The following is a 13370-nucleotide window of genomic DNA, read 5'->3' on the forward strand; positions in this document are numbered from 1 at the left end:
CGAGTATAGTGTTTGTCTTTTTTTTTTTAAGTCTATAAGATGATAAAAGTTACCAGAGTGCACTCAGTTTCTTTTAAAACACCGACTGACCACAGATGTAAGGGAACGTGCCGCCTCCGCTCCGACTGCCTCGGGAAACGATATCCTCCTCAGTCCAGCAGGACCCCAGGGCCCCGAGTGACCACTGGCACCGCACTCCCATCTTTCCACCTCTAGAGGGAGCACTGACCTTTTTGTCCTGTCCAATTTTCTGCCACCGTGGTAAAATTGCTTTGCATTTCTTTCCCGGCCTACTTTGCACACCTTGACCAATAAGGATGCAGCAGACCTAAGATCAGAGCATGCTTTGCTGATAGGTTTCACCCGACACTGGTGGCTCTGTTCTCTCTGCTGCATATTTAAATGTTAAGAAAAATGTGGGTGTGAGTTTGTCTCTTAGAGATGTAGCCAGGGGAATGCTCTTTCACTTTTGTGCCACCTCCTTTTTTCTGTCTCCTCCCTCGTCTGACAGTCCATCAAAAAAAATCTCCTTTTCCTCCTGACTAAGAGAAGCTTTAGCTCACTATGCAGAACCATCAGGATTTGTTTTAGGTCATGGTCACAACAACTTTAATCCTGAATATGTTTATAATCAACAGAAGTTTGCAGGGAGTCAGATAAATCAACTATTTTAGACCACCTGTTTTTTATAAGCCTGTTCAGAAACGCTAGTTATTCATGGGCACTTTTCATACCTGTAACTACTCTCCCTCTGAGGGATCTGTAACATGGGAAACCACACATTACCATAGAAGCATAACAATAATACTGTAGCTGCTTCTGTGTTTTTCAATCTGGTTTATGCCAAAGATTACAGATTAGACTGGAGGTTTTTAAAAGCTGAAATATATGGGTCAGATTTTCAGAGTTTGTAACACTTTGCATCACTTCAGAGCAGAGAGGTGGTGAATAAGCTTCAAATCACTAGCTGGTCATGGTTATCCTGACTTGGATAAGTAAACTAAAACAGATTAGAAGGATGCCGAGCGTCACTTTGAATGCTACAGATGTTTGAGCCAAGTGTGCCACTCTGAGCGGCTCCTGAAGTACCACCTGCTGCCAGCAGAGGGCGCAGGCACAATAAGGTGTCTGTTCTGGGAGCTCAGTACAGCCAAGTCAGCAGCCTCTATTTAGAGAAGACCCTATAACCTCTCATCTTGGAGTGGTAGACAGTCAGTTTCCCAGTTTGATCCAGGAATATATTTGTCAAATGATGTTTATTTAGATTCCAAAAAAAGGTTTCCACCTGGTTAGAGTCACTATTTTCCCGTAAAGTTGTATTTTGAAACTTCTGAAACATCACTTTTAGTGAATTAAAATAACAGCATTTAATTATAGCTGACCTTTAGCGTTGCGGTCTGTTTAAGTGTTTTGCAGCTATGCTGTTGCCTGGGCCTTTAACCTTTTCTAAGGCTCATTAGCATCTTCAGAGTTTGCTTTACTTCCTGCCTCACGTTTCCTTCCTCATCACAGTTTTGCGTCTGTTGTCTTGCTTTTCGTCCACTCTCTAATATTGACTGCCTGCATTTTGTCTCACTTTCTTTCCTGCTCTGTCCCCAATCTCCTCCTGGCTCTCCCACCCTCTCACCCCTCCCCTCTCCTGTCTTCTATTTGAGGCTGAGGGCTGTAGAAAGACACCTTTATGCCAGGGGTCAGATTCCTCCTAATTCCTGCTTAGCGAATGTCGATTTTTCACCGGGTAAATGTTTTTTCCCTGTGCTGAATAAACATGATGTGTTTGAAGTCACTTTTTGTGGATCCCGTGTGGTAGAATACCCCACACATCGTCCACACACACACACACACACACACACACACACCTGAGGAGGACAGAGCTTTATTGAGCCTGTGTACTCTTTGGAGAGGCAAATATTACGCAGGAGGAGTACATGTCAGTTGTGTTTTCTGCTCACTGTTATTTTCTGTTCGGCCTACACAGTAAAATAAACACTATAATCCCCTTTGAGCTTTTTTACATGGTTTTTGTTGTTTTCTTAAAATCCATCTTAAACTCTGTGTATTTTATGCTAAAGCTCCGTTTACTGCAGATTTGTTAAGCATTACTAATACTGGTGACTGCAGGGACAAATAATTAGTAGTTTTTGGGGGTTTGCACCAGCATACACACAAAAGCAATGACCCTGTTCTTCCTACACCACAGAACACAAGTAGGAAAAGATCATTTAAAGACATCATCTCTCTATTTATAAGACAAAGTACAAACACTAGTAAACTAGAAGTGGATGAACTACTTTAGAAGCCAGTTAAAGTAAACATGTATTAGTGGGAAAGACTGTATATAGAAATAACATCACCACTGTGACGTCCATTGTTTGATTGACTCCACATCTTGAAGCCCCAGAATCATATTCACTCATGAAAACAGAAAAACACACGTGTCAGATAATCGCACGACAGAGACCTCAAAAAGCCCCAAGAGGCAAATCAAACCAGAAAGTTCCAGTTAACTCTGAGGTGAAGCTTTGCAGAGGAAACAAAACGGTATACGAGACGATCACCTAAAGATTTCTGAAGCTTTAGGCGTTTACGCCATCAAGATTTTGCGTGCAAAAACTTGGATGTGACGAGATGTGGCAGCTTTGACTGTCAAACCGTGTCCTCATTAGGTGTGTAGTTTCATACGCAAGACAGTCTGTCATCTGGAAACATGGTGCGACCGCAATTTGAAAAATATACTTAATTTTTAATTCATTATGACCCAGAATTAGTGAGAGAGCCCATAAATGGGAGGGAGAGCGGGTAGTGTACTAATCATAACGTCGATGGTTTGAAACCCTGGCTCCCCTACTCATGGTAACCTTGGGCAAGATGCTGAGCCCCAAGTTGCCCCTGATGCCTTCATCGGGCAGAAGACATCTCTTAAAACAGAAATGGCTTCATTTTTCAAACCTGGAAATGCATCTGTATACATACAGGTGTCAAGGAGAAGGAAATGTATTTACAGGGACTTAAACCTTCCACCTTTACTTGGATGTTAACAGGTTATTTTCCCTGTTAAAGTTCATTTTAACAGAAAAGTCTGTAACTGTAGTTACTGTTGGAGCCAACCTCGTGTGGCCTTTAGGATGAAGTTTTTAATATGTGCGTGATTGACAGCACATAAAAGAATGAACATGATTAGACGTGGGTAGTGGCATCTAACGTATTTTGCGGATTTTACTGTGTCCTCTTGTTTATTCACCAACTGTGAATGAACAAACAGAGGATGAATGTGTATGGATCTGCAAAGGAGTCTGGGAGAACGAGTGCTGAGTGTTTATTATCCTCACATATGAAGCTGTTACAAAACTGGTGGTCCTCGCACAGATCCTGCAGCACCACCTCCCTGCTGACAGAAGGGAAACCGGGTGGTGTGGATCATTGGGGTCCATTATGGTGCTGTAGAGGGCGGTCACATTTGGTAAGCTACCTACTCTGAAAAAGTAAAATAAATGAAAACAAAAACATTTATCTTGCTAAACCATCCGCTGAATATAGTCGTCACAGTTTATTGTGATTAAATTAAACTTTTCTGTTAGGGGGCACCGGGTGGTACATGTTAGATTCTTGGAAACACTATTTCTGTCTCGTTTCAAGCTTAAAGTCACGTTTCTGTCTTTTTTATGTTGTGTCTGTACAGTTCAGACTTTTGGGACGGGGAGAAACGTTGGAATGAGTGGTGACAACATTTATAAAAGCCAAATTACTGGTCAGCCACTGTCCCCATGTTCTTTCAGGCGTAATGATATGCTAGGTTTTGGGCATACACAGACCAGCTCTGAGCCAGCGTGCACTTAGATGCCTGAGAGCGCCTCCTGAGCAGAGCTAAATCTGGGTGAAACTGAGAACGGGTCCCACACAAAGTATATAATTCTACATTTTTGAGGATAGTTGGTTTTGCTTTCAAATCAAAGGAACATGGCAGATAAATATATGTCAGGCTGAGAGGAAGACATCGTGGTGGTGCCAACTGGGTACGTAATCAAGAAATGTGCCCCAAACGTTTTAAACAGCTACGTTTTACGTGCAATTTGTGGTGTATTCTCCATTTTACAGTAAAGGTAAAAAACCTAAACCAGGAGAGAAAATCAAATCTAATCCTTTAAGCGTAGTGACTGCCTGTTTTGTCCATCTCAGTTCAAGTAACTGGTTCTACTGGTTTTTGTGTCACTTTCCAAAATAATCTGTCTTATAAAAATCATTCAGCCTTAAATTTTTATATTAAGACATCTAAACACCAAAAAAGTGGGAAAATATAAAATTTCAATAACACAAGATTTTCTTCCTACCTTTTTTTACATTTCTAGAAGTGCGACATGATTGGTCAGTGAAGGCAAACAAATGCAAGTAATGTTCATACTACCAAAGTATGGATCAGCTGTAGTAAATCTATTAAAGTCATGGACAAACTCCATCATCTTATTGATTTCAGTTAGAAATTGATCATTTTTTTCTAAAATATTAAAATTTAATAATAAAAATAATCTGTAGAGCTGCACGTTTCAACCCATCAATCGAGGAGGACCCTCGATTGATGGGTTCCAGTGTGCATGGAAGATTTGAAGCATTTCTAATGGAAATAACATCACGAAGCTCCGCCTCTTAATTTCACTGTAATGATGAGAGAGTGGGAAGTCTGTGTGTGGGAAGATTAACGAGCTCCTGACTGTTTGCCTGAACGTGAGAGGGGTGCGATGTGTCAGCGAGGGGGAACCAGTAGATGGAAGGAGGGAAACGTGGATTGGAAGACAGAAGAAGGAAGAGGGAGGGTCGTTTTTCATTTATGCTGCATCCTCGGCTGTTTTGCTCGTACAGTAATGACCCGGATGGGACTGAGCTGCAGGCAAAGATGAAAAGCTCTTTGATGAACAGACAGACCGGAATGAGCTCAGATTGTTTTCATTGCAGGTTTTCCCTGACCTCATTAACTGTGTCTGTGCACCAATACTGTGCATCTGTATGCTCGGCCTCATGTTTTGGAAGTTAGTAATTTGTTTTCCTCTTTTTGATCTTTTGTCTGTAGGACAGCCAAGTCTCACCAACACACAGGGGCGGGAATCATAGTGTAATAGTTACAGTACTGCTACAGTACTGTAACTGTGGGTTCATAATACATAACAACAGTACTGTGGTGCAGTGATGCTGCTATTATCAGTTTGTAAGCTTTCTGATTTACCTCTCACCTCTGTCCTCTATTTTCTCCCATCTAAGTTTGTCCTCAACACAAGTAGGATTAAATTAACTGACTGTTGCAATAAAAACATTTATTGTTGAAGTCAGTGTATCGATAATTGTATCACAAGAGGAAGTAATATGATAAATCACACTATGTAGGTTTTCTACCACCTTAGGTTCTCACTGTGTTCTCGTCTTCCGCCTCACTTGTTACACTTTGATCTGTTTTAATCTGCCGTTTTGTTGTCGTCTGTCCTCGATCTTATCTGCCTTCCTCGCTGCACCTCACCTTTGCTCTCGCCATCGTTCTCATATCCCAGATTTGTCTACTGTACCAGAGAGAAGGCCCTGGTCTCAGCAGCTTCCTGTCTCACAAAAGACCCTTCTGTTTCCCCCCTCTAGGTTTCCTCCTCTGCCTCCCCACCCACTCTTCAACACCCCTGTGGTACATTCCCCCCTCCTCGATGCATTCCTCGTTGACCTCGGCAGGCTGAGGAGTCCCTCTGTCAGTGAGCTCTGTGAGAGTGGGACTGAGCCTTCACTCGTCGGTGGAAGCAGCTGTTAAGTTCAGGTTAAGTAAATCTGCAGAGCGTGCCTTTAAAAGTGAGCCGAGTTATCTTTATTGTTGTTGCAACACAGGTTGTTGCAAACATGGGCCGATAGCACGATGATCACACTTACAATACTATAATATAATACTTAATTATCATATGCCAAACATGTCAAAATAAAAGTTAAATTATATGCAGGTGTGTCTGCTTTAAATCAAAGCTTAATGGAAATGTTTTATTTTTACTTGAACACACAAATGTTCAAGTACATCGAAGCTTCGTGTCGAGATAACAACACGACCTGGTTGCTGTACTGACTTCACCTGGTTTACCGACGGGTGCATCTCAAGTCTGTTAGTTGTCTGTTCAATCCAGCATCAACTGCAATCTCCACAAACTGATTCTGTTTATTAATGTGTCAAATCCTGGTGAAACTGGCACTCGAAGCTTTCTGGGTTCCTCTTGTAGTCTAAGTCCTATTGACCACTCATGCTTAAATGTCTGTTCATTACATTCAGGTAAACAATTTATGTGGAGATTAAAAAAGGGATTATATTGGCCAGAACTGCACAAGATTAGCATCATCTACATACTGAGGATTGTAACAGAAATGGAAAATCTCGTCCCGGATGTCTGGAGGCCCCGAAAAATTAGCCTTTTTCCCCAGAGGCTAGACCCCCAGAGGCTAGCTGATGGTTTCCCACATTGTAGAAAAACAAATGAACTTTATCTTTCAATGTCTACTCAGAGTCTTTGATTGGATTCAGGAGACAGACACTCACTCTACTAAGATCAGGCTTAAAGATGAGGTGACCCTGAGCCCTCCTATAGCTATGCTTCACTAGGCCTTGGCTGCAGGGGCTTCCCATGATGCACTGAGGTTTTCATCTTCAATCTTTCATCTACAATTTAAATAATGACAGATGCACCAGTGAGAAACTTCTCTCTGCTGTCCTGCTAAGACTCAGCATGATGCTAATTTTCCAAACTAACTGTGCTTGGTTTATGTTGTTTTTATGTAATTGCTACCAAACCTGAAGCTAAATCCCTTAATATGCCAAATTATAACCAATATAACCAATCCCTTAATATAACCAAATTTTATTGTCTCCTCCATTTTTCACTCAGGGTGACTGTTTCTCTCATTTGCCATCTTGAAATTTTAACGCATTTCGTGGAGGAGTTGAGTTCAGCAGCTGGTGTGAAAGGAGCCTTTAAGCTCCGCGCTTCAGCTGCGGCTCCTCCATCGTTCTTTGAAATGCTCAGCTGGGTCAGGCACAGCAAAGTGTCGACCTAATGGCAAACTGACCTTCACCTCCACCTCGCAGAGTCCAGCTGACTAGTCAGGGGTTACAGCTGGGCTTCACTGCCCTCTGTCCCTTCAACCAACCAAATACTCCTAATGCCTCACATTCTTGGTGCTTCTCCTCTTTCATTCTTTACAATGAAGAAGACGAGCTTGTTTTCATCTTTAAAGTGCTCCCCTGTCTTTGTAGAGCCAGTCAGCAGCTCCGTCTTTCACAGGGAGCTGCAGCTTGTACTGCTGGAAGTGTAATACCTCACCAACCAGGTTCCTACACAGGTTTATTTGCACTGCTGTTAATTTTTATGATATTCATTCAGTCATTTTAGTTTTCTTTCTTTTTAGGGAGTTCTACATGGGTTTGACTTGGCTTTTAGAACATTTTTCAGGCAGCGCCGCCTCACCAAACCACCCCGAGTTCAACCCCAATCCCAAAGAAGTTGGAAAACTGTGAAAAATGTGAACGCAGAGTGCAATGATTTGGAAAATTCATAAACTGATACTTATTTACTCATTTTGAAATTTGGTGGCACCAATAAGTTTGGAGAAGTTTGTGTCTACCACTCTCATTTTAACAACAGTCTCTAAACATCTGGGAACAGAGGAGTCCAGCTGCAGGACTTCTGGGAAATGCATCCCATTCTTGTCTGAGAGAGGATTATAGCTGCTCAACAGTCCTGATCGGTCCTTCTCTTTAGTCTGGAGCAGGGGTCTCCAACTCCAGGCCTCAAGTGCCGGTGTCCTGCAGGTTTTAGATCACACCTCAATCACATGATTAGTTCATTACCAGGCCTCTGGAGAACTTCAAGACATGTTAAAGTCATTTAGCCATTTGAATCAGCTGTGTTGGATCAAGGACACATCTAAAACCTGCAGGACACCGGCCCTTGACGCCTGGAGTTGGAGACCCCTGGTCTGGAGGATGCAGCGTCCACGTTTTTCAAAAAGAATTTGAAGTTTAAGTTTGTCTGACTGTAGAACAATTTTTCACTTTTCCTCAGTCATTTCTAAATAGGTTCTCTAAGCCTTTTGATGATATCATGTTCTAGAGATGATAAGTTATTCAAAGACTTCACTATTTCATTTTGAGGATAATTATTCTGAAATTGTTCCACGATTTGTAGACAGATTTTTTTTTTGCCGGTTGATTAAATTTTTCCCATTTTCACTTCTTAGAAACTCTGCCTCTATACGATGCTCTTTTTATACACAGTTTGTGACCAAATTACGCAGCTGTTGGGATGCTGTGAGGAATGTAAATAAACACAACGATTTGTAAATATCATAAACCTGCATTTTCTCCATCTGTGTCTTAGTACCACTTACTTTTCCAGCCTTTTGTTGCTCCCATCCCAAATTCTGTGAGATGTAAAATTTAAATGAGAAAATATTTTTCTCACTTTGTTTCATTGATTTTATTTACATTTTTCCAGCATCCTGAGGTTTTTATTTTCAGTAGCAATTCCAACAATGTTTGAAGCAGAACATTTATAACTGTATAAACATGTTGAGGTGGATTGTTTCCTGTTGTTTCACATGTGAGAAGGAAAATAGTGGAAAATATTCCAACCTGATTACTCAGACATGTATGCAGTTAATATGTTGTTTTTAGCTTTAAAGTAAACATGGAAAAGGATTCTCCACTTTGTAAAATACTTTACGAACATTTAGCTCATTGTGGAAAAACAGGGAAACTTTACAACTACAGCATCTGCTGTCCTCAGTTACCAAAGGAGGTAAACATGGAGGTAAACCTGCATCTGTCCTAAACATCAAACTCAAAATAACCATAAAACGCTTACATTTTAACATTTAAAAGGTTTATCTTTTTTTTTATTTTTAAAGTTGCATTATGATTATATTTAAATCCAGCACAAAGCTCTAACTTTTCTCTGCAAACAGGTTTTACTTTAGTGGGAAAAAACACAGAAAATGCAGTTTGGGGCATCTGAAAGTCTCCTGGAGAGGCACTACATATCCACCACCTTCATAAAATATGTAATTGTATTTGTGCTCGAACAGTATAACCATGACCACACCGAAGGATTATTTGTGTTTTCATGGGAACTAGCACTTTAGGACTGACTGAGGTCACCTTTGTGCTCTCATTCTGAGGGAAACTTCTCTAAACTTTACTGAAGGCTTCTGTCTGCCGGCTGCTGGGGTGACTTCATTTGTGGAAAAACGTGCAGCTTTAGCGACACAAAAATGTTGCTGTGTCACAGTCGCCGAGGTTCCACCCTGTGTTTTAGTCAGTAGGTCAGATGCATCTGCCCATCCTTGCAGCCACCCTCTCCCTCAGTTTTATTCTGGAATCTCGATGTGTAAATACCTTTTGATCCCTCCTCCCTCCCTCTCTTTCTCCCTCCCCTCACCCTTGTCCGCGCTTTCCCTCTTTATCAATGGCCCTCATTCATTGCCTCTCACCCTGTGCATGCCTGTGTGCCCCTCACCACCAGCTCTCCCACTCTATTCATTGCTGTGACTTTCTTTCCTGCCTGTACCTTTCCACGGCCCTAACGTCCCCTCCCAGGCACTAGTTTCCTCAGCCTTCATGTGAGTCCTATCGCTCGCCACCATCTCTGGCTCTGTTTCATTTTAGGGATTTTGGTATTTAGATGCAAATCTAGATGTGGTTATTTGAGGCTTAGGCAATATTCATTGGCATTTATGAGAGAAAAAATGAATCGCTGCTACTAATGTGCACGTTTTTCTGTGCCATTTCAGTGTTGGTTAGATGTGGATCTGTGGCCCCTGTGAAGCACAGTAAGGCTTGTAGTGGGCTGACTTTCAGCTCCTGACAATTTAATATTCCTTAGGTGAAACCGGCTGCTCAAATATATATATATAATTTTATGGCTCAGTATAGCATACCTTCTATTTCTTGTTCATGCTATAGCCACAGTTCTTTCAGTTGCCTTTTATTAGCACAACTATTATGCACCACCTGGGCAAATTACCTTCTAACAGTGAGTAATTGTGCTAAATTGACCAAATCCTGGATTTCTCCTATTGCTATATTTAACGTCAAACACTAAAGAAGCTGCCTTCAAACTCCCAGAAAAGAATTGCTAAGTGTTGAAAGAAAGTAATGGAATAGAAATGCTTAGAAAGGCACACACACGCCTTTTGTATTTTTTATTTTCTTTACTGTTCAGTTTATCGAATATCATCAAAGGACTTGTGTACTTTATAAATATACAGTGTGCTCATATATAAACCGTCCCTCTGTGTTGCACACATATGTGCTCTGTTATACATCAGCTGGCACGCAAACACTCACCCCACAGAGAAAAACACACCCACTTGTGTGCACCCTCGCTGTACCTCCTTCTCCCTCGTCTGCCCCACCGTCACCCCTCGTTGTCCTCCCTCCTCCTCCCCTGCCTATTTCGAGGTATGCGGTTAGCTGGGTGTGTTTGGTGGCCAGATTCAAAATCACTGAGCCATTCTCCAAAGAAATTTCCTCCTTTTTTTCCTTTTTACTGACCTGACTCAGCACACCTTCATACTGTTTTAGTAAGACGAGTGGAGTGTATTCAACACACACACACACACACTCACTCTTTGGAGCCACTGCTGGTACCGAGAGTATCAGTACACTCCCTTACTCTTTCCTCCCAGCGAGCCCCTGCTCTGATCTATTTCAGTGTGTTGTGGCCAACAGGGTGTGTGTGCATTTGCAGCCCTGCCCAGTAAAATACAGACTTTTCAAGGAAGTCAGCAATATAATATGGTCGCTTTATTGTAATTACAAGGTTCTCCTTTTGGAAATGGCAGAGCGGAGAGAGGGCGAGCTGCCCACAGCCACTTGCTGAGTCCATCTCCTGAGCTAATGCCATCTCTTGCTCTCCCTCTGCAGACTTCCCTGTCTTGGTTTCGTTTATCCTTGAAGTCTCCCTTGCTTGTCTTGACTCAGATGCTGCCACACCATGTGGCTTTATCAGCTGTATACCAGCATTACAGCCAGCAAAGACTTTTCTGCTGTCTGATTGGATGAATTGTGAGAAATCTGTTCAGTGGGTGGCCACATCTGATGGAGCGCACCCTCAGGGAAACCTTGTGGCCTCTGGGCTCTTAAAACCCTTAAATTTCTGTCTGGAAAATTAGAAGGCTTCATTAATCCCTGCTCAGCTGACATTGAAGCTTAATTGAGTAATTACAGGGTTTGCACTGACCTGCCTCACAGGTTATTTCCTTTTTCTGGACAGAACATTGTAAGCACCTGCCTTTGGATGTCAGGGTATTTTCGCAGCCTCACCTCTTGTTAAAGTGGTCACAGGGATTTGCCATAAGTCTGTTTGAGGATGATGAAGTCATGCTGCGAGTGAAGGAATACGTGCAGTCCTAGTTCTTTGGAATTTGTGGTCATTCCATAACATGGATGCTTAGCAGATTGTGCGGACTGTGCTTCTGCCAGGGAACGCTCGCTTCTGCTGTACTTGGTAAAGGGTGTGGTCACACTGGATAAAACACACTGTATACTAAAGCTGAACAAGACGTTTTAAAACCCAAATTTGCAATTTTTCATGCTCTAAAAGCAGCAAAATAATGAGATGTTATTGAGCTGCCACAAGAAAGTAAAAGATAAAATGTGTTGATTATAATTTTGATGGTGAACCCACAAATCAAATGTCTGCTTGTAAACATATACACGCACATTATTACATTTATTTTGCCTTGTAAATAGAAATTTACTCCTACACGGGTAAACTGGCTGCTTCGTGCACCACATAACAAGACCGGGCAACACCACCCGCGGTGACCGAATGTCTGAGGCCATCAGTCTTTCTGTCACCCTGTAGTTCACATCACACTACTTTCATCATCAAACTCTGTGGTCGTGCTGGCCAGTGATTCAAATGTCCAGCAGCCCAGGCTCTGACTGTACGGGTAGTTAGTCTAGACAACTAGAGACAACTTTGTGATGATATCAGACCAACTGCAAACTCAGTAAGTTGTCTGCTCACACCTTCCACTGACCTCGACTTCAATTGTATCTCAGCGACGCACCTGTGAAAATTTCAGAGCTCCATTTGGACAGTTTCTATTGCCATGACAAAATCTATCCACCGACACTGGCCAAAGTACTCAAAACCACCTTTGTGGTAGTTTCCACAACTCCAGGTGTCTCCAGGACAACATTTTTCCATGTTGACACACATACAGACAAACTCTCACAAGGTGACGGCAACACCGGCTAACAACTAAAGCCACATTATGCTGATCTGTGTAAGAAATGTAACTAAACAACTTAATGAACTGCTTTTCTTTTATTTCCTGCTGTTGTCCTGGTTTTAGTGTTTCCTCCAGTTTACTCTTTAAATCCAAAACTGCCCTGCAGAGGTGCACAGTGCCTCTGTAAGCCTAAGCACCTGCTCAAGCACCTGCATTTAGTTGCAGATACATGCGGTGGTTTGGATGTCAGAATACAGCGTACATGTTCAGTGGTTAACAAAACTATTATAGCTTGTTTTTTTCCAAATTAACATGTAAGACCATATTTTGCTGTTTTTAATCTGTTAAATTTCTGTTCCTCGTCGTATTACTAATTTCCACATTTGGGATCTGTGTTTAATTCTTCAACATTAACCCAACCGACGAGTTATTGTTGTAAGTAAACTTTGTTATGATATCCTGTGTGGATGAGAATAGAAACTTTTGTTCTTAAGATGAGAAAACTGGCAACAAAAAGCAACACTTCAGTGAAAAACAAAGGGCAACAAACAAGAACACCACTTCTGTCTGTGATTCAGCCATGAATACAACAAAAGCTCTCCACTTGAATGCTTTAGGTTAAGTGAATCAAAGCTGTATGTACAGTTAAAAGCAAACACATACCACAGATGTCTCTTGGGGTGTCTCTTTTTACGGCCCGTGGCATCTACTTTCAGAGCACAAGGAAGCCAGAAACAAACAGTCTGTCCTCAAAAACACTCGATCCAGTGTGTCTAGAAAGCCAAAATAAAACCCAGAGCGGCCGCACTGAGGGAGCGTTTCCTGGACTTTCTGATTTAGTACAAATACTCTTACAGAGAAAATAACAGCTCAGTAAAGCTGGACTGTAGATGATAGAGTAACTTTTGAGTGTATGGTATTTAGATGCCATTTAAATGCATTCAATTTACTAATATTTTGTGCTCAACTCTTTCTGATTTTTCAGCCTTGCAGCTGTTCTGCTGACCTCCACTTTTATTCCAACAAAGAAAACTTTCATGTTCTTCTTCTGCATCTGTGAACATGGAAAGCTATATTTTCCTTGGTTTTCATGTAATAATATTTAGGTCTAAAAGTGCCCGGGC

At 41.7% G+C, this 13370-nt stretch overlaps 1 protein-coding gene across 1 annotated transcript in view; it reads left to right on the top strand.

Annotated features, from left to right (window-relative positions):
- Nucleotides 1-5587: 5587 nt before the first annotated feature.
- col11a2 (collagen, type XI, alpha 2) overlaps nucleotides 5588-13370 on the top strand; it is a 53488-nt gene continuing 45705 nt past the window's right edge. Inside the window, exon 1 of the mRNA XM_026157093.1 lies at nucleotides 5588-5785. The gene's annotated coding sequence lies outside the window, so the exon portion shown is untranslated. The remainder of the gene's footprint in view (nucleotides 5786-13370) is intronic.

The sequence above is a fragment of the Astatotilapia calliptera genome, chromosome 22, assembly GCF_900246225.1.
Source record: "Astatotilapia calliptera chromosome 22, fAstCal1.2, whole genome shotgun sequence".
Classification (NCBI taxonomy): domain Eukaryota; kingdom Metazoa; phylum Chordata; class Actinopteri; order Cichliformes; family Cichlidae; genus Astatotilapia; species Astatotilapia calliptera.